Below are 23,451 nucleotides of genomic sequence, written 5' to 3'. Positions count from 1 at the left end.
TTTCTTAATACATTCAATTAATGATGGCAAGCTCCCAACTTCCTTCCTCTTCAATGTGACTGAGAAATGACTGAACATCTGATCAATATGGTCATGAGTGTGCCCAACGAGAAGGAAACCAACCTTTACCTTCTGAAAAATTCTCAATTCAACAAGCATGTTTAGATATCCAGAAACAACCTAATTTTTGTTTTCACGGCAAGTGTTGTCCAATTGTAGATACAAAACTTCAGGAAGATTACCAGACCAATGGGAAAGCACATCATGAATTATGGTTATGGTTAGATTTGCATCATTATGAATATTTGGAACTATGAAGTACACCTTTGGCACCATTTTCCCATTGAAGACCATACAACCGACCAAGTGATACTGAATAAAATTTTCCTCCTATAAATTTTTGGGTGTGTGAACAAAATGTGGTAAAAGTGTTTTCTTCTGGTCCATACCATCAATTATCAAACCCAAATATTTATTCAGATTGTCATAACACTTCTTTCGATGCTTGTACAACTTTTTCCTTTCATTTGTTTGTTGTTCGCGATGCTCCTGAAGTTCTTTGACAATTGAATCTACACAACATAAAAGAAAGCCATTAAGAAATATGTTTTCATACTTGATGAATATACAATTTTAAAATTTAGGGTTATGAATGCCTACCTCTTTCTGACCCTTCACATTTGTCCCTTTTTGATTTAAGAGAAGCACATGTACTGCAAATCCCCATCCTTTTCTTCTTAGGAATATGGACATTGTTGAATTCTTTCTTCCACACCTTCACAAAATATTGATATGTAATAAACCAGCCATGTCCCTTAGCACCTTTTGCATATTCTTTGTATAAGTTCTAGATTTCTCATCTTGAAAAATTATCTAGAATATGTATTGTCTCTCTATTTGGCATACACTCTCCATGCTTTGAAAAGAAATCTTTCATCCATGACATTGCAGTATTTGATAATGGCCCAAAATGTCTTTTATGACGTACTTTAGAATAAAATGTGGGATCCTTTTCCAAATTTTCTTGAATTCTTGAGAGACGAAAATTCCCAATTGAATGAAACATTTTGAAAGCTTTTCTACAGATAAATAAAGTCCTAATATGATAATCATAACCTGACAATGTAGATTGCATGCAACCAACTAAATATGAATTTTGCATGCCTTTATTCATTGACAAATATCTCTTCCTGCTCTCTAATGCAAATTTGAAATCCATATGATTCGAGCAATCTTTTTGGCAACATTCACTTGAAAAGAGTGCGCTGATAGAACTTCTTCTCATCAGATATACCCCTTGTATAACTAGAACATCTTGCATTGATACGAAAAGTTCTGCTCCTACTCCTCGATACAATATTGCTTGGCAACATCTCCATCATTGGATCATCATTTGTATAAGGATTTTCATCATCATTAAGAGGAATGTTATCCACAATATGATCAATTGTGCTTTTCAAATACTGACTTGGAGGATTTTCTTCATCTTCCCCTTCTTCAATGCTACTGTCATAGTCCTTAGAATTCAGACTCAATGGAAAATTTGACTCGATGTTTATTGGATATTCTTCCTCATGTGCATTTTCAGTGCTACTCTCATAGTCCATAGAATTAGGACTAAGTGCGTCATCCTGTCCTTAATCACTACTACCTTTATACTAATTAGAATTAGGACTAAGTGTATCATGTTGTCCTTCATCACTGCTGCTCTCATAGTCCTTAGAATTAGGACTAAGCGGACATTGTGACACTCCATTCTTTTGAAATTCATCATCACGCTCTTCATCACTATTGCTATCATAATCCTTAGAATTAGGACTAAGTGGACACTGTGACACTCCATTCTTTTGAAATTCATCATCCCGCTCTTCATCATTACTGCTGTCATAGTCCTTAGAATTAGGACTAACTAGACACCATGGCACTCCATACTTTTGAAATTCATCATCCTACCCTTCATCAAAGATGCTCTCATAGACCTTAGAATTAGGACTAACTGTGTTGGCATTATGATGCATGTGTTGTACTTGATGGCAAACAACTCATAGAAGATCAACTCACTTATATATATCTAGACATTGTTGGCATTATGATGCATGTGTTGTACTTGATGGCAAACAACTCATAGAAGATCAACTCACTTATATATATCTAGATGAATCTACGGAAGAGATATCAGATGACAATTCTCAGTATGACAAGTCCAAAGGGGGAGATTGTTGGCATTATGAGACAAGTGTTGTCCTTGACGGCAAATCACACAATTGATAAATTATAGTGCAGCAAATTTATTTGATAAATTATAGTGCAACAAAGTTTCCTTCATGTAGAGAAAAGTTCACGCACTTTTATGCAGAGAAAAGTTTATTCCATGTAGAGAAAAGTTCACGCACTTTTATGCAGAGAAAAGTTTATTCCATGTAGAGAAAAGTTCACGCACTTCTATGCAGAGAAAAGTTTATTCCATGTAGAGAAACGTTCACACACTTTTATGCAGAGAAAAGTTTATTTCATGTAGAGAAAAGTTCATGCACTTTTATGTAGAGAAGAGTTTATTTCATGTAGAGAAATGTTCACGCACTTTTATGCAGAGAAAAGTTTATTTCATGTAGAGAAAAGTTTACGCACTTTCATGCAGAGAAAAGTTCCCTTCATGCAAGAGAAAAGTTCACGCATTTTCATGGTTGGTTCATGGTATTAGTTCGACAGTTTTTGATCCTATGGTTTTGGCCCGTGGTATTGCATCCAAAAGTGTTGATCTCATGCACTTTCATGGTTTGTTCATGGTATTAGTCCTACAGTTTTTGATCTTATGGTTTTGGTCCATGGTATTGCATCCAAAAGTGTTGATCTCACGCACTTTCATGGTTGGTTCATGGTATTAGTCCAACAATTTTTTGATCCTATGGTTTTGGACTGTGGTATTGAGAAAGGACTAAGGCTATAAAAGAGGAAGGAGATCATTTGGCAAAGCATCATTTGAATTATTGAATATCTAGATCTGGAATACTGTGATTGGGTTATGGTGCAGATCTGGATCTGAGCTAAAGAGGGATCTCACCGATTGATCATGAACAAGATCTAAGGATAGATCGGGATCAAATGGTTTGAAATGAACTATCTCTATATAGTTGATTATGCTTATTCTAGATTTGTATACTGACGCTTGTAATGATCTGAACTGGGTATAACTTAAGTTTGAAATCGCTGCAAGTCATGATTGAATATTTATAGATCTGTACGTGGGTTGGCTTTGGTGAAAGCACGTAAGTACGCAGGTTTGGTTCATTGTAGTAGCATATACCATTTGAGCTATGATGTTTAAAGTTACAGGTGGTTCAGGTTGTTGATGTGTTCTGATGACTGTTTAATGGTGTCAGTATTCTACATATTCAGTTTGATTGATTGTGTTGATGGATGAGATCTAGTAATGGATCTAATGGACTAGATCGAGTTGTTAACACTCATATTATCCTTGTATATATATTGATCTGGTGATTGGGTGATTTAGAAGATTTATTGATTATGTGCTTCAATGATATTTATGGGTCTAGTATGAAAATTGGATGAAACGTAGCCTTTCAAATTATGTGTTGTGCTTGAGGTGTATCCAGTCTGAAAATGCATGAAACGTGGTCCCTGGAAGAAAGAGAAGGTTGTAGCCTTCAGAAGGCCAGCACCTACGTACTAGTATCTTGGCTATTACAAGAGCTAAGGGGGTTGTAGCTCCCTTCCAGGAGAAGCTGGAGAACGAGAGAGGGTTGTAGCTCTCTGCAGGTTGTAGCCTGCATACTGGTAAAGGACTGCACCAGTACAAAATCATTGTAAAAGGAGTTTCTAATTGAAAGAAGATAGAGACATATTGCAGCAGGTGGTTTTCTCCCACATTGGGTTTCCACCTTATATCATGGTGTTCATGTGTGTGGCTTATGTGTGATGATTTTTTCTATTTTACTGCACCTGTTTACTGTTAATATGGTTGATAATGTTCTAATGCACTCATTAAGGATCAACTAACTGAATCATAAGAAGTTGTGGAAGTAGCATATATGAATCTGAATATGGAAATGAAAAAGTTTTATTGATGTGATAATACTGATTCACCCCCCCCTCTCAGTATTATTTCCAACAATTGGTATCAGAGCAGGTCCTTTGGTAGAAGCTTGATCGCTTGAAGGAGATCCATGGAACAATGGGAAAGAAGCTTAAGAAGAAAGCTCATAAGAAGAAGAAGACATCTAAGAAGAACTATGACAATGGGAGAATCGATTGGGGATTAGGTATAAGAAGCTCTTCAGATTCAGATTCAGATTCAGAATCATTTCAGAATGAAGATGAACTATCAGGTATGAATTTGCTATCGTCTGATGTTCCAGCTATCTATCCATTTGGAAAAGATGGAAGTGATAACGAAACAACTGAATGTGCTCTTATGGGTGAGGAAGAAGGATATCAAATAGAAGCAGAATTTAACAGGTTGACAAACAAAATTAGTGAACAAGAAAGACTTCTGTACATAAAGAGTGGTGCCCTCAAAGAAGCTGTTACTAGACAAAAGGCTCAACGAGAGTTATTCAAGGAGAAATATCAAAAGTTGCAGGTTGAAGCAACATCTCTAAGAAATGAAGTCAATGAAAAGAACACAACCATCAAGAAACTCAGAGATAGATCCAGTTACTATGAAAGTCTTGAAGCCACGATCCGCTCTCTAAAGGAAGATCTTGAAGAATCAAAGAAGCAAAATAAAGATCTAGTCCAAGATATTGAAAAACAGGGAAACGAAGTTATCAGCTTAAAATCTCAGCTAGAATGTGCCTTCAGAATTCATCAAATGCAACAGGATCTGAATGAAGAACAAGAAAAGGAGATTCTCAAGCTAAAGCATCAGTTGGAAGAAGAAAGGAAAGCTGAAGAAGACATGAAGAAGCAATATCTAGAAAAAGAAGAACAACTTCAGGTTGAGATAACTATCTTGAAAAGTAAATTAGAAGAAAAGGATAAGCTCTTACGTTTTCAAGATAGTACTAAAGTCTTGGATGATATTCTTAATAGTCAAAGATCTCCTGCTATCAAAACTGGTCTTGGCTTTCATGAATTTGTTGAAGGTGAATCTAGTTCACAAGGTGAGGCAAGGAACTCTAAATAGAAATCTAAAATGATCAACAAGGAGATAAGAGAGATGAAAGGTCAATCTCATCATCAACCAAGGAAAGAAATTCTTCAAAGAAAATCTTTTACTCCTCCTATGAATAATGTTGAATGTTATGTATGTCATAACCTTGGACATGTTGCAGCCAGATGTAGAAGAAGAAGGGTTGAAGATCATCAAACAAACAGATCATCTCAGTCAAGGTACTTTAATGGATATTGCTTTGCTTGCAATATGTTTGGTCACAAAGCTACTGATTGCTACAAAAGGAATATGAAACATGTAAGATATTATGCATGTAACAAGCTTGGACATATAGCAAAGGAATGCAGGAACAAAGCACGGACATCACACCAAAAGGAGAAAACATCATAACACTTGAAGATATGGAAGAAAAAGGAAGTTCAGTCAGAAAGTGGTGGCACAACACATTATACAGACATAACAGAGGGAGCCGGAAGTGTAAAACTTCAATCTCCTACGCAAGCTTGATAAAGGGAAGCTGCATATATACGTGAATTTGTTACTGCATAGTCGCGTATATGATTGTTTGAAGAAAGGCAATAGGGACAGATTTAAGAAAAGGATCAATTTTGCTCTAATTGATAATGGTTGCATTTTGCCAATGATGTGTGGATATGATGGTTAGAAGTATTTTGGTTCTAACTTGATATTGCTGATGTCTTGATACTTCTTATTAATATGCATGATCAGATCTGACAGATGGCACAGGTTTAGGGGGAGCATATGCTCTTAATGCATTGTTGGCATTATGGTTAATAGTCCTTGGTGATGATGTTTATATGGATAAATGATTCATCTTGCTATGATATGGTTATGAGTTGTTCAAATGATTCTTGGGGTTACATAGTTGATATTTAGATCAGATTTGTGGTTGATTCTCTAATGGTGCTTACATGGTGATCTTCATAAGGATAAGGAGCAGTACATAATTCACATCTTCTTCACTTGATGATGAGTCACTCATATGCTATTGTCGTCATATGCATAAAGATCATATACTATAGTTATGATGCAGGATTCCTATTGTTCTTAGCACATATATGGATGAGGATTGTTGGCTGGATACATGGATGATTATTCAAAGTTACATTGTTGGAGACATGATGATGATGAGTTCTTACCTATATGATGATAGGTTGTTTCATATGTTGATTGATGCAGATATTCCCAATTGATGATACTTGGTTCATGCAGATCTGGATGGCTATGGTGTTTCTCACATATGATAGAATGTGAATGATTCTGTATATACAGAATTCTATTCAAAAGGATGAGTTGATACAGACATACCTTGATGATTCATGCACTAATACAAGTTGCTGGTCTAGTTGCTGTTGACAGATGCTATGGAGCAGATCATATAGTGTTGTTGCTGATGTTTATCATGATCTTATTTAGATGTTTGGCCTTTGTTATAAATGTCATGTATATCATTCGATGTTAAGGTCATATCAAGACTCATGATGTAATAGTGTGTCTCTATTTATTGTAGTCATTTGATGAGATCTCTTCAGGTCATGTAACAGCCTATGTTGGTTTCCCCACTATGCCTGGGATGAATGATGTTATTCTCTTATGTTATAATATGTAAACTTTTGGTATATCACCATTGTGATGGGAGATAGATGTATGTATGAGTCCTTGGTGATAGGAAGGTCATTTATGATGTATAGAGTCATGTTCTTCTTGTAGAACATCTTTTGCAGATCTTTCCTACAGTCAGGGGGAGCATGAACAGCACAATTCAGAAAGAGCAGAGCTTTCAGCATGTAGCATGAACAGATTGGTACACCTTGGCATATACAAAGGGGGAGCTCATTTAGAGATTTCAACAGGTACTCAGGGGGAGTATGAACAGCGGAATGCCTTTCTAGGAAAGAGAATATCTTGGTTCGCCCTTTGCCCTTGATGTCAAAGGGGGAGAGTGATTTGGTATTGTTGCCATCAAGTCCAAAGGGGGAGATTGTTGGCATTATGATGCATGTGTTGTACTTGATGGCAAACAACTCATAGAAGATCAACTCACTTATATATATCTAGACATTGTTGGCATTATGATGCATGTGTTGTACTTGATGGCAAACAACTCATAGAAGATCAACTCACTTATATATATCTAGATGAATCTACGGAAAAGATATCAGATGACAATTCTCAGTATGACAAGTCCAAAGGGGGAGATTTTTGGCATTATGAGACAAGTGTTGTCCTTGACGGCAAATCACAAAAATGATAAATTATAGTGCAGCAAATTTATTTGATAAATTATAGTGCAACAAAGTTTCCTTCATGTAGAGAAAAGTTCACGCACTTTTATGCAGAGAAAATTTTATTCCATGTAGAGAAAAGTTCACGCACTTTTATGCAGAGAAAATTTTATTCCATGTAGAGAAAAGTTCACGCACTTCTATGCAGAGAAAAGTTTATTCCATGTAGAGAAACGTTCACGCACTTTTATGCAGAGAAAAGTTTATTTCATGTAGAGAAAAGTTCACGCACTTTTATGTAGAGAAGAGTTTATTTCATGTAGAGAAATGTTCACACACTTTTATGCAGAGAAAAGTTTATTTCATGTAGAGAAAAGTTTACGCACTTTCATGCAGAGAAAAGTTCCCTTCATGCAAGAGAAAAGTTCACGCACTTTCATGGTTGGTTCATGGTATTAGTTCGACAGTTTTTGATCCTATGGTTTTGGCCCGTGGCATTGCATCCAAAAGTGTTGATCTCACGCACTTTCATGGTTGGTTCATGGTATTAGTCCGACAGTTTTTGATCCTATGGTTTTGGTCCGTGGTATTGCATCCAAAAGTGTTGATCTCATGCACTTTCATGGTTGGTTCATGGTATTAGTCCAACAATTTTTTGATCCTATGGTTTTGGACCGTGGTATTGAGAAAGGAATAAGGCTATAAAAGAGGAAGGAGATCATTTGGCAAAGCATCATCTGAATTATTGAATATCTAGATCTGGAATACTGTGATTGGGTTATGGTGCAGATCTGGATCTGAGCTAAAGAGGGATCTCACCGGTTGATGGTGAACAAGATCTAAGGATAGATCGGGATCAAATGGTTTGAAATGAACTATCTCTATATAGTTGATTGTGCTTATTCTAGATCTGTATACTGACGCTTGTAATGATCTGAACTGGGTATAACTTAAGTTTGAAATCGCTGCAAGTCATGATTGAATATTTATAGATCTGTACGCGGGTTGGCTTTGGTGAAAGCACGTATGTACGCAGGTTTAGCTCATTGTAGTAGCATATACCATTTGAGCTATGATGTTTAAAGTTATAGGTGGTTCAGGTTGTTGATGTGTTCTGATGACTGTTTAATGGTGTCAGTATTATACATATTCAGTTTGATTGATTGTGTTGATGGATGAGATCTAGTAATGGATCTAATGGACTAGATCGGGTTGCTAACACTCATATTATCCTTGTATATGTATTGATCTGGTGATTGGGTGATTCAGAAGATTGATTGATTATGTGCTTCAATGATATTTATGGGTCCAGTATGAAAATTGGATGAAACGTGGCCTTTCAGATTATGTGTTGTGCTTCAGGTGTATCCAGTCTGAAAATGTATGAAACGTGGTCCCTGGAAGAAAGAGAAGGTTGTAGCCTTCAGTAGGCCAGCACCTACGTACTAGTATCTTGGCTAGTACAAGAGCTAAGGGGGTTGTAGCTCCCTTCCAGGAGAAGCTGGAGAACGAGAGAGGGTTGTAGCTCTCTGCAGGTTGTAGCCTGCGTACTGGTAAAGGACTGCACCAGTACAAAATCATTGTAAAAGGAGTTTCTAATTGAAAGAAGATAGAGACATATTGCAGCAGGTGGTTTTCTCCCACATTGGGTTTCCACCTTATATCATGGTGTTCATGTGTGTGGCTTATGTGTGATGATTTGTTCTATTTTACTGCACCTGTTTACTGTTAATATGGTTGATAATGTTCTAATGCACTCATTAAGGATCAACTAACTGAATCATAAGAAGTTGTGGAAGTAGCATATATGAATCTGAATATGGAAATGAAAAAGTTTTGTTGATGTGATAATACTGATTCACCCCCCCCCTCTCAGTATTATTTCCAACAAACTGGACACTGTGGCACTCCATACTTTTGAAATTCATCATCCCGCTCTTCATCAAAGCTGCTCTCATAGTCCTTAGAATTAGGATTAACTGGACACCGTGACACTCCATACTTTTGAAATTCATCATCATGCACTTCATCACTGCTGCTCTCATAGTCCTTAGAATTAGGACTAAGTGGACACGTTGACACTCCATTCTTTTCAAATTCGTTATCATGCTTTTCATCATTGCTGCTCTCATAGTCCTTAGAATTAGGACCAAGTGGACACCGTGACAATCCATTCTTTTGAAATTCGTCATCATGATCTTCAACATTGTTGCTCTCATAGTCCTTAGGATTAGGACTAAGTGGAAGAATTGACTTTCTATTCATAGTGGAAGAATTCATGCTATATTAATCCATATGAATAGAGTTGTTATGCGATGAAGATGTTGATGCTATATAAATCGAAACTTCGCTATCAGGACAATCCATCCCTTTCAAGTAGAAGACGTTGAATGATACAAATGGAGAGTCTCCTAAAGGTATTATATAGCTTAGAGAATGAAATTTTCCCTCCAAAAATTCCCCCCCCCCCAAAAAATTTCGCGAAAATATTTCCCTCCTAAAAGTTTGTGAGATTTATTTATCTTGATTATTTTATTCTACAATTTAATGAAAAATGTAAACTAAATTTTTTTATGAAATAAATCATTAAAGTTAAAATTGTAAACTACAACTTCTACCTAAATTATTTTGATAGTCAAAGTATATAATATTTACTAAACAATTGAATGTTTTTTTTAATTTTTATAATACATTGTGAAACAAATTAATCCCACATTCACCCTACTGTAAAACAATTTCATAATATTCGCTTTATCATATTTTCCTTCATCGCCATAAAAAATTAACATGTTAAAATTTATTAAAATTGATTAATCCCGCATTCACCGTACGGTAAAACATCTCTGTAATTTCACCTATATACTCCATTATCACTATTACTCACATTACATCAAGGTTTTCTGAGGTTCGTTGAAAGACTTGGAGTGAATTTGTGGAGCAGCTACATTAGTATCAACAACATATTCAACGAAGAATTCTTGCAATTGAAAGGTCAGTTAAATTTTTTTCCTTGAAAATTCTCATATTAAATTAGTTTAACGAAGTAGATTTTTTTTTTTTAAACTTAAAATTTTTTGTCAACCAAATTAACCAATATTTCCACTGTGAGCATGGTGGGCCTAGGTCACCCCCATCCTACAATCGGCCGGCCACCCACTCCCTCTGCACACCCTATTGGCCCCCTACCCAAACTCACCCACCCTATCCCCTCGACCACCCCACCCTCACCTTGCTGCCCCAGCCCCATCCCACTCCACCCACCTAACCCCCAACCCCCTCACCTCCCGCCGCTCAACCCCTATCCCAGCCCACCTCCCTTCCCCCTCCCCCCTCGGCCCTCCCACCCCATCCCCCTACCCCCCCTACCCAACCCCCCTTACCCCCGATACCCACCCCGCTACCCCTACCCCCTTCCCCACCCGACCCCCCTACCCCTACCCCCTCCCCCTACCCCTACCCGACCCCCCTTAACTCGCCCACCCACCACCACCCCCTTCCCCCAGTCGACCCCGATAACCCTCCATGGCCCCTACCCTCCCTCCTCCCCCACTGACCCCCATACTACCCTCCCCAACCCACCACCCCCCTTCCCCCTCCGCCAACCCCCCTCCCCACCTGCCCCCCTCTGCCCTCAACCGTCCTACCCCCCCCCAGCCGACCCCCCTCCCCCCCTCGGCCCTCCTACCCAACCCCTCATCCCCCCACCTTCCCCACCTCCCCCCACCCGGCCCCCTCCCCTCTCGGCCCTCCTACCCGGCCCCCTCCCCCCTCGGCCCTCCTACCCGGCCCTGTCCACCACCTTTCCCCTTGCCCCCTCCCCTCCCTTCTCCCTCCCACACCCGCCCTCCCCTCCCTCCCTCCCTCCCTCCTCCAACACCCCCCCCCCCCCCTCTCCCTTTGCCCTCCCCCTCCCCCACTCGCCCTCCGCCCCATCGGACGGCCACCCCTGGCGGGTCGGTGAGCGGCCAAGGTGGTGCGGGGTGTGGCGCTGCCGCCCACCCGACGCCACCCTAGCGGCCCGCCGGACCAGAATCGGACTGCCACCCTGGGCGGGCTGGCGGGCCGCCGGGGTGGTGCAGGGTGGGCGGCGGTGCCACACCTCGCGCCACCCTGGCGGCCCGCCGACCTGCCCGGGGTGGCTGTCCGATGGGGTGGAGGGCGGGAGGCGGGGGCAGAGGGTGGGTGGGGGAGGGGAGATGAGTGGGGGTCGGGTTGGGGAGAGGGCAAGGGAAGGCGGGGCAGGTAGGGGAAAGGTGGGGGAGGGGTCAAGGGAGGGGAGGGTGGCGCGGGTAGGATCCGGGTGGGGGAGGGGGCAAGGGAGGGAGTGGGGGCGGGTGTGTAGGGGCTGGGACTAGGTACAAGGTAGGGAGAAGGGGGGGTGGGTGCGGGCCAGGTAGGGGGGTAGGGGGAAGGGAAGGGGGGACTGGGTAGGGGGTAGGGTGAGGGTGGGCATAGGCACTAGGTAGGGGGGTGAGGGGGTGTGGTGGTGGGGCTGGGTAGGGGGGTATGGAGGGTGCTCGGGTAGGGAAAGGGGGTAATGGGGTGGGGACGGGAGGCCAGGTAGGGGGTGGACTAGGGGGGCTGGGTAGGGGGGGTGCCGAGGGGTTGGGGGGGAAGGGAAGGGTGAGGTGGGGGGTAGGGAAGGGTGAGTTGGGGGGTATGGAAGGGAGGTAGGAGGTAGGGACGAGGGAGAGGGGGAGAGGAGGGTGGTAAGGAGGGCTGGGGGAGAGGGTGGTGGGAGGGAGGGTTAGTGGGGTAGGTGGGAGGGCCAAGGGAGGGGGTAGGTGGGAGGGGGTATGGGTAGGGGAGAGGGGATAGGAAGGAGGTCCGGGGAAGGGGGGATAGGGGGGTGGTGTGGGGGTAAGGTTGGGATGGGGTGGCCATTCGATTGTAAGGAGGGGTCGCTCGGTTGGGGGGGGTGAGGAGGGTAGGGGGACTAGGTGGAATGGGGGTAAGGGTGGGCTGGGGTGGCCATCCAATTGCGGGGTGGGGTGGCTCGGTTGGGGGGATGTGGGGGTAGGCTATAGGGTGTTGGGGGGTGAAGGGGTTTGGGGGGCGGTGGGTAGTGGGGAAGGGGGGTCGAGGGGGCATGGGGGGGGTAGGCTATAGGGGGTTGGGGCGTGGCAGGGAAGTTGTTGGGGGGTGGGGTTGCGTGGGGGTAGGGGGGAGGGGTGAAAAGGGGGGTAAGGGTGGGGTTGGGTGGCCATCCGATTGTGGGGTGGGGTGGCGTGGTGTGGCATGGGTCGGTTGGGGGGGAAGAGGGGTAAGGGGGTGTGGGAGGTAGGGGGTGGGGAAACTGCCTGCCACTCCGCGGATGGACGGGGTGATGTCGGTGGGCTTCGGCCATTTCTTAGTGTTAATATTTTTTTAATTTCAATTATCCAATTATACAAATTAAAAATTTATGATATATTTTCATTGTGGATTTAAGTTAATATTTTCTCATTATTTACTGATTTATGTGTTTCTATTTTTCAGGAAAATGGCATCAAAGAATATTTCTGTGAATATGTCTGGACCAAAGATTCTTAAAGGTGCATCTTCAAAAAACATTGGTGAACGAACTCCACTTGAGCTCATGGCTACAAATCTTTCGAGTGCCTCAAATGATAAGAAGATGATTTCAGACTGGAAGAATTCAAAAGAGGTGAAATTCCCATCAAGAATTTGGTATGTGAAAGAAAGAGAAAGCTAGAATGTGAATATATATCTATATATTGATAAACTGAATGAAAATGGAATTTTTGAGCTGATGGGAAGAGTCATAGATAAGTGTTCAGTACTAGACACTGAAGTTGTTTACATACTTATAAAAGCTCCCAAGTCACATGAAAGGATTAAATATCGACTAACATATTTGTTGTATGACATGAGAGAGGTATCTACAAAGTTGTGTAAAGAAATCGTAAATGAGATGAAACAAAAAATCCTAAGTATTGTTACTTATATTTGTATTTTGCTTTCTTAAAAGTGTCTCGCTATATTTTTTAATTTTGTTTTTATTGACATATAATATTTTGTTTGGTAGAATTTTGTTGAAAGTTCTTCAATTAGGTTGGGAGGCATTCATTTCATAGAGCATGATATCATGAAAGTTGTCAACAGTTTTTACTCAGTGTCAGAAAAAGATATGGAAAAAAATAAAAATGTAGTAATTGATGATGCTACAAAACTACATCCAAAGGATTAGAAAAAAGGCCTCTAGTGGATAAATCTAGAAAGGGTAGACAAGTTACTTTTGAGGGCGATGAAGTTGAAACTGACAGTGAAGAATATGTTGCCATTACTGAAGATGACATTGGAACTGAGAAGAGCCATAGAAGACCAAAAGTAACAATGCCCAAGAATAAATCTGCTGAGAATGTTATGACGAAGAAAAGTAAAGTTGAAGATTTTTATGTAGTCATTACCAGTGGTTAAGAACCTAGTGAAACTTCAAAAGAAAGTAGAGAAATCGTTACACTAGGAGATGATTTAGAGGATGGCATTATCAAAACAAAACAAAATTCCATTCGACATAATTTGACAAAGAAAAACTTAATTGATGGTGGTCGTACATTTCAGCTTAATGTCAGGCAAACCTATAAGGCAAGTGAAGGACAATGTCAATATCAAGTCAGAAAACCACACCATCTACATGTTCACAACTTGAAGACATTGATGAGGTACAATCCATATGCTCATGTGGTTAATTATGTGCTTCTTGTTGATCCAGTTCAAGTTCCCAACAAAGAAGCATTTTATAAGTCAAAATGTTTTGAATACAATTATTATGTGCTTGGGGGGAACCATTCTGTAGAAGCTCAAAGACAATTGATGGAGGAATATCCCAATAACCCACGTTTTGAAACAATGAAATGTATCATTTATGCTGGTTTATCGGATACAGAAGCAAAGTTAGTGGCATGGGATCATAATTTAGATAATGAATATAGGATGTCTATGACTTTCATCCAAAGGGTTAGATTTATTCATAGTGAATTTCAAGAAAAATGTGGTGGAGATAGGATAAATGTTACTGCAGATTTCTGAAGGGAATATTGTATGGAAATAGGATATCAAATTGAAGAGAAACCCAATTCAAAAGGTGGAAAACGCAATGTTCCTAGTGATATATTCATAGGTGTTGATAACATTTTCCAATTGGCACTTAGAACTGGAGATGTTTAGAAGTTGATTGATGACATTTTTAGCATGTGGGAAAACATTGGCATTAAAAACCAGAAAGTCAAAAAGTCTAAGCCATTGATATGTGGTGGCGGTAAATCAGGTCTTGAATTGAAGCAACTTCCAGAAGATATGACTATCACACCTTGAAAAGCAATGCAAGGAGTGAAAGATCAAAAAATTATCAAAACAATATTATCTCGTGTGAAGTCAGGGTAATTAACATTGGAGGAAATGTCTGAGGAATTTCAAAAGTAAGTTTGTTGAATTATTTTTATTTATTTCTGGATTATAATTTTCTTTTAAATAAAACATGTTGTTCTTGGTAGTATTTGTTATACATATCATTATATTGACTTTTTGTTGCTTTATCTATGCAGTCACAAAGTTTACATGAAAATTCAAGAACAAATGGTTAGATTGTTGAATGAAGATAGTTGGGATGATGTTGTACGCAACTATCCAGTTTCAAGTTCTACATCAACATTAAAAGCTTTTTATCTTGCATTTAAAAAGGTATCTTGATTTACACATTCATTTTTATTCATCTATGTACTATTTTTAATTTATAACTTACAATATATTTGTTTATTTTATAAAAGATGAAGAAGGATGATAATGGAGCTCCAACTAGCTTTAGAACCTTTTTTGAAAAAATAAAGATCGAAAGACTGAGGAAGCAACGTGTTAAGAATGTTGAACTTGATCCAACTCTTACTCATTTTATTTGGAATGGGCTAGACACTGTTCAATATCAAGTAATATAAGGTGACTATGAAGACATTGCTAAACTCATACCTAAAAGGGAGTATGCCCTAGTTATTGCAGATATTCCCCATGGTTTCAATATTCCAAACATTGACTATGATAGTGACCCTTATACTTATCAAGCTCTTAGTAAAGTGGTTGCGGGATTTGTAGAAGTCACGTCATCACCATTATGGAGATTTGTGACATTTCATTCAGACACACAATTGGCAATGATATTGTCAAGCTTCAAAGGGAAAACAAATTCAAGGATGCAGCGTACATGGTAAGACGTTTAAAATGTATATTTGATTAATGTTGAAAAATTAATTTATATACAAGTTGATTAAACTTTTACCATTTCATGTTACAGGCAAAATTCAAATCTTCTTAACTGTGATGATCAAGTATTTATAAATGATTGTGAGTTCATTCATATTGATAGTTGGGAAAAAGATGATAGCTATATGTCTATGATTTTTAATTGGGTGGACAGAAAGAGTCATAGCCAAATACTGACTTATGATGCTATTGTGAGAAAACTAACATATGAAGACAAAGAAGCAAAAGGAGAGATAGTTAGCATTTATAAAAAACCACAATTATTGATTAACTATCTTAGAGACATATGTTCAAATGAAGGAGATTGGGTTCTGGATTTATTTTTTGGCTCAGGTAAGTTTTATTATATAGAATTGAATTTCAATATGTTATTTTTTTAATTAATATGTCATTGTACTAATTTACTTCATTATTTCTTTTGTGCTTGATAATTAGGTACAACATTAGCATGCTGCCTTCAAAAAGGAAGAAATTGCATTGCAATTGAAAAGGATCTATTACAGTGCAATTCCATTCAGCAAAGAATTAATGCTCTTCAATTTCTTTCAGATGCAATGCAAGAAATTGGGTTGAAGAAAGGGGACTTTAGTGAATCACGTGTGGCAAAAAAGGCAAAGGAACCTCAACCACCATTACATGGGATATTTGGAAAGACATACATTGGGAGATTCGTAGACATCAAAGATCCATTAGAAGACGAGAATGAGCAAAAGGAAGCAGCAAATATTGTGGAAGAAGACAATGATGAAACTCTAGAGGATGAAGAGTTTGGATTACATGACATTGTTGATTAAATTTAAGTTATGCTTGGAAATCAAGATCATTTTTTGTAACTATTAAGTAGTTATACTTGCAATGTTTTGACTTTGACATTTTATAAGAAGAATATACACTCAATTAAGGTTTTTATGCGTTCAATGTGTGTGATATGTGATTTTCACATTAATTTTTAAGTTAATCATTGTTTTTTGGAAAAAAAAAGTGATTATTATTATTTTTTTTTTGACATGAAATTCATTAAAAAAACTATTATTTAACTATTTTTAGTTAAAAGTTTCGTATAAAAATTGTGATTTTCACATGTCAATTGTAGCAAAAAATTATCAAAACGTGTAGTTTTTTAATTATATTTATGTCAACAATGGCTATTTTTATGTCAATTGTTAAAAAAATATTGTTTTTTAGAAACAATTATTTCACGTGGATTGAAAAATTAATTAATGATGTATAAATATGTAGAATATTGAAAATTCAAAATATTGACCTTCTTCTTTAAATATGCGAAACAATAAAAACCTCACTACAAAAAAAATAAAAATAAAATAAAAACAAGAAAATATGAAGAAAAACACCACTTCAAAAATTATTAAATTTACAAAATAATTATTTACATTTCATACAATAGAAAATTAAAAAAATTAAAAATAAAAAACCTTTTAAAAAAGGGGCCTAGTGTAGAATTACCACATTTTAAAATCAACATAAAAAACACTACCATTATAAAATGCAATGTACATAAAAAGTTTTATAGAGCCAAAAACTAAGCTCTAAAAAACACGTGTTCTACATCACCCCTTTTCAAAATCGGGTCACTTTTTTGCTATATCAAAAAAACGAGTAACAGTATGGGTTCCTGTTTCAAAGTTTACATCATTGTTAGTGGGCTAAAACCCTATGGGGTTGTGGCATGGCACTCATAATTGGTTTTGGTCATTGAATAGTCATTAATTAATAATTTTTTAAGCTCCTAAAATCCCTCCAACATTATCTATAGAAGCCCCTCTCAACTCTATAAAAAGAAATCTCATATATCCTCCAAATCTAGTGATCGTGGAATTTTCATTATAACTTCATTTCTGCAAAGTATTAGATTCTGAAATTAAAATCCAATTGATTCTCAATCCTGATGAACGTCATGACCAAATTCCAGATCTTGGTTTGCTATATTGTCAGAGATATGACCTGTGGAAGTTAGGGTTTTTGCAGGCTACCGAATTTCATCTTAAAGAAGTGACCTTGGGAAAATCGTCATAACTCTCTCTCTGAGAAGAGGATTGGAATTCTGTAAAAAGTGCCAGATAGTACATAGACTATAGTTTTCTGTGTATCAATTTCAGAGCCTAAGGAGGAAATAGTGACACGTGGAACGTCATACAAGTTCACTCTACTGAACTAGTCCATAATTAGGTCATTGTGAGAGATTTGGCATAACTTTGTCTTGAAGAGTTCAAATCAGGTCACACCTGTGGCATTGGAAATATGACTTAGAGTGCTTCTATAGGAAAAAATATCACACGTTTTGGATCTAAAATCGTAGAGATACATCAGATTAAATATCATACTCCTAGAAGGCAAGAAAAACTAGATCAAGTGTTGTCAAGGGGTGCAAAGGGCCAGACTTTCTAGGGCAGCAAAGAGCAAGGCGCAGCAAAATGATGCAGCAGAGGTAAGCTACAGGTAAGTAACTTCTATATATGCATGTTCATCTCTTAATTTCATTAGGTTCTTTGTATTCTAATTTGTTTTTTTTTGTTTAGCACTGACATATGCTCTGTAGGATAAGGTAAGTTTTGCTATTATCATGTCATGGGTATTACCTTGAAGAATTTTTGTAGGTATTATATATTCATCAAGAGAACACTTAATGCATAATATAATGTTATGAAGAGTGAGAAAGAGTAGCATGACAAGAGTAGCAATCAAGGTGTAGATTAGCAGCAAGAAGTTCACCACATGAAGTCTTCAAGTGGACAACATTGCATACAGACAATGTAAAAGTATCATTGTATAGAGTCATTGTAAAAGAATCTTTGTAAAAGTTGTACAAGTGTCTATCTACCAACAGTTGAAGAGGCATTGTTGGGAGGTCTAATATCATCATTAGGTGGTTGTGTCATAGTTGGGGTTATGGTCTAGTGTGTCATCTTCTTCTACATCATTCTATATCATTGTAAAGTGGACCATTTTCCCTGGTACGGGAGTCCATTCTTCTTTTATTCTTCTATAGGGTGGTAGGATGTGCTAGGCTAGTGCATGAAGTCACCAACAGGTTCAAACCTGTGAAAAATTTGGGGTGGTAGGGTGGTGCTAGGGTGAGTTGTAGCTCATTGGGTGTTGGGGCATCCGTTTAGTTGACTACTGAAGAATCTCGGGTGTTGGAGCATCCATCCAGTGGGAGCTAGAGAAGAATTATTTTTTAGATTCTAGGAATTTGGAGCTTTATTTTCAATTGGAGTTGAAGATTAAAGAATTATTAGAAAAGAATTTGGTGGCTTTTGACCCAGAGGGGGTTTTCCACCTAAAATTTTTGTGCCTCCTTTCTTCTTTTATTCACTATTGTTACTGCATAAACATGAATGATAATTGAAGATTAAATAATGCTTTGAAAATATTTAAAAGTGCTAATTTCTAAGGAATACTGATTCACCCCCCCTCAGTATTTTCCAACAATTGGTATCAGAGCTTGGTTCCTTCAATAGCAGTTTAACAACTGGAAGGAGATCACGGAGCATACCAAGAATGGTGTACCTCTATTCAATGAAAATAATTATGTGTTTTGGAAAGGAAGAATGGAGGTGTTTCCGGGAAAGCTAGTGTCTATTCAGAGCTACTAGTCCCACTAAGATGAGTAGCTATCTTAGAAACAAACAATACAAAGTAACTTGCGTTTTCCTTTATGAGAGATAGATGAGAGAGAAGCAGAGAGTACCAACCTCAGTCTTTCGCTTGGCTCCTTGCTTGTTTCTTCTCTCCTTGATAGAGCTTTGCCACTCCTTTCTCACTTGTCTCACTTCAAAGAACACCTGTAGAGTCAAAGTAGCAAAATACCATCAAAGCATAGAGATCTATAACCATAAACAACGTAGAATCAAATGTACATTAACCATACAAACGCATACAAAAATATAAGATTTAGAAATATACAAGTATATGGAGGAAAACTCAAATAGCTTTATTGATAGAAGTAGTAGAAGAGAGGATTACAACCCAGCTGTCTAATCCAGCATCATCCTCCTAGCATGAAAGCCCTATTCACCTCATGAAAAGCTAGATCACCCAACAATACAATGTCTCAAAGAGAAACCAACAACACTTCCTTACAAATTACAAAATTCCAACCTTTGGATCTCTAGGATGAGAGATCCATATATAGATATTTGCAGGGGGGTGAGTCAGCTTCTGGGATTTTGATTAGTGTCATTTCACTAATAGTTCTTGGTTCCACTTGGATATTTCATGATCTCTTACTCATCCCTGGGAGAATTCAGAGAGGCAAGTGTCATATGAGCAGTTTCTAGAAGATTCTCTGGGTTTCCACCTAGCAAAATACCTTTTCCATTTGTCTGGTCTTGCTCATCACACCCTATAGAAGGGCTTTTCAGTATGCATCACACCCTTTGTGTGTAGCAAGTGAGAAGAATCGCACCCTTAGCATGGAGCAGTCTGTATGGTCCAGTTTTGACCAGTTCTGAGCAGTTTTTAATGGAGAACTTCTAGGAAATGATGTAATCAGCTGACCTTGATCCTTTAGGGTATGAAATAACACTTTTATGGGTTTGAGAGCCCTTGGTTTATGGACATATGTGATTGGGGTTGCAGTGCCCAAATATGTCTATAACAGTTGCCCCCTAAAGCAAGAGGTCGTAAATCTTCTGATGTCGGGTGAAATGCTTTATCATGAGGATCCGAGGTTTTTCGAACTAGAAGGTGACCTATAACAAGATACAATACAATACATTATCTTCATAATATTTTCATGATCTAGCTAAGGCGGGCATTCCCATGCTCAGCTTTATAAATTCATTTTCATGTACATAGGACAGATAATCGTCTGTCTGGTAGACTGATGATTCTAGTAGAGTCATCATCCTTTAGCTTGGATGATTACCTGTGCAACTATGATGTACATTTGATGTCTTTATTTTCCTGAATATATCGCAACCCAGATGGATGAAACTAGATCTGGGGTCTTCAAACTCGTTCAATCTTCACCCGAAGTACAAGTCGATCCATGTGAAAAGATGTTCTGATGTCGAACATGGAAAGACATCGCCTAATTACCAACCAATGATGTGAGCTATTAACAGGCGCGAAAGGAATCACCGATAATGATAATGACCCTCAAGGTGCTACAGTATAATTCACGTGGTGTGAATACATGAGTTAATGTCAAACACCATGCAAAATATTTTGGTCGAAGGCCATTGATGTAACCCTGTCGCCGGAAGTGAGAAACTTGCCATTGAGGCATGCAAGCTTCAAAGTACTGAAAGGGTTGTTCCTAAGTCAACTTCTTGGATAATGAGCTGATGTCAACAAGAAGTGACCCGTCGTAGGAGGGCCTTAATGAATCCCAAGTCTACGACATGGAACAGAGCAAATGATTTTGTGGAGGTGAAAATGATCTGATGATACAAGGTTCAGGGTGGTGGTCATGAAAGAATGGAGAGTGAAGGTATTGCAGTGGATGAGGCGTTAGCTGGGTTGGTGAATTCTCTGAGTGACTTCTCTTGAACAGATCGGCGACACTGAAATGGATTGGTAGCGCTAACCCCAAAATGGATGGTACGGAGGACCAATGGTGATATGACCAGTGAATGGAATAACCCAACCTGACTCAATCATGGTGATGGAGTGGAAGTGTCATGTTCAAAAGCGACCTGCTGTCAATGAAGTTCTTCAAGTTTTCTTTCCTTTTTCCCCAGTCATTGCTGACTAGTACCTCTTTATTTTTGTCAAGCTTGAGGAGGATAACATATGCTTGTTCTATAATTTTCCCTTCGGGCAAACCTGTCCCTATGTTTTAGTGAGCCTAGAGACAGTGAAACTCGCTCTTTTCCATATGGACAAGTTTGTTGCTATTGTTTTAACAAGTTTAATCACAAAGATAACTCAGCCCTTTCAATTTTAGAGAGTCTGAAAAGAGACAGAAAGGAAACTCCAGTAGTCCTTTTTCGTAGTATAATCCCTTAAGTCTGAAAAAGTATAAAATAATACAAAAGGGATGACTTTTTTGATCACTTTAGCGAGCTGAAAAAGACAAGCGCTCAATATTTTTGTGTAATGATCCCTCATGTCCAAAAATATTAAAATCTAGAGGAGGGATGACACTTCCAATCACTTTAACGAGCTGGAGAGGCCAATTGCTCGACAATCTTTTCATATTTTATGAGTCTAAAAAGAGGTTAAAGGAGACTCGTTTTTGAGGAACGAGTGATGTTTTTGGATAACAACTGGTTGCAGGTAAGGTTTGGAACTTTTCAATCATGGCAGTGTAAAGAAGGTGGCTAATAGAATCACTCATCACAGCTGTTCCTCAAAAGGGTAAACAATCAAGTGGAGGCATATGATCGGCTAAAAAGAGTGGAGGTGATGGTAAGAACACGACCAAAGCTCAAAAGCTGATAGCTATGCATTCACAAAGTTTATTTATCGAAGGTGGGTTCATTTTTTAATGAGCTTGAACTCTGGGGAAACATATGCTCATTGCTAGGTTTATTTTTTAACGAGCTTGAAATTTGCGTAAACCTGCATGTGATAATAGTCAGAGATGTTTAATTCACCATTAACATTATGTTCTCTTGACAGTCGTACTGCCTATTCAATTGCTCCATCAAATTGATTAGAAATGTAAATACATGCTTGAAAAATGAGTTAAACACTAACATATTACTTGAATTACGTAAATAGTAACATAAAAGTAGTTTTTACCTCTCATTTTTACCATTTCATTCAAATTTGGGTTTGTTGGAGCTCTAGAGGTGTTTTTCCTCCTCGATTTTCATTAGATGATTCCAGGAGATTTGGTGGACTATTTTTAGTGCCGGCTGGACTAGGTAGGAGCTAACCCTGAGTTCTTCAATTGCATTCTTTCCTTTTCTGATTCTGAGCATCTTTTCCTGTTTTTCTGGGCCTCAGGGGTTTGAACAATTCATTCTCTCCCCATCGCACCTAGTATACATCGAAAGGTGCGATGCATACTGAGCTGGCCATTGGCCAGTTAGTATGCATCCCACCCAGTACACAGCTAGGGTGCGATGGGTGCAAGGAGGAAAGTTTATGCACTATTTTTTCATGGAAATTTTTCCTGTTTTTGCCCAAATAGGGATCCTAATTCTTCTCTTGTTTGTTTTTCAGAGATTCATCGGATCAAGATGGTTGTTACATGGCGTGAATGTGACCATGAAGAAGAGGATATGATTGCCTTACATGATCTAGGTACAGTGACTGCATTGCGGAACTGTGGCTTGCTCAAATTCTTCCACATATCTAGCATGAGGCAACAAATCAATTTGTTGCAATATTTTCTCGATGCATGGAATCCTACCAACCAAGTGTTCCAGATTCGAGGTAAATCCATCCCTTTGATAGTTGAGGATATCTACTTTTTGACTGGTTTATTGAGGTGTGGTGCCCCTCTCTCACTATCAGGATCTGTTCGTGGGGGTGAATCCGTGAGGGATTATATTCACCGATTCTGTAGAGATGGATCTCAGCCGAGCAAGGATGACAAGATCAGTATTTGAGATATCACTGACCGGTCCTTGAGGACTATCTTATTCACCTTCACTAGATTGGCTAGTAGTGTGGCTCTTCATTTGGCTAACAGGTCCTATATGCAGTATGCTCTAGAATGTCTTGAACCAAAGGTATTCAACTGGTGTGATGCAGTACTTCCAATTATAAAAGAACAACTTACCAGGGTGAAGAATGGAAGATCCAAGAACTCTGGCTATGGTTGTATTCTAACCACTTTCACCTTGGAGAGGATCCCACTGATGCAGTTGTAGTATATTTCACTTGGACTGCCAGCAC

This window comes from Pinus tabuliformis, chromosome 1_1 (assembly GCF_031772625.1).
Source record: "Pinus tabuliformis cultivar Carrire ecotype Pingquan chromosome 1_1, CPIR1, whole genome shotgun sequence".
NCBI lineage: Eukaryota > Viridiplantae > Streptophyta > Pinopsida > Pinales > Pinaceae > Pinus > Pinus tabuliformis.
This window is presented reverse-complemented; position numbering follows the sequence as displayed.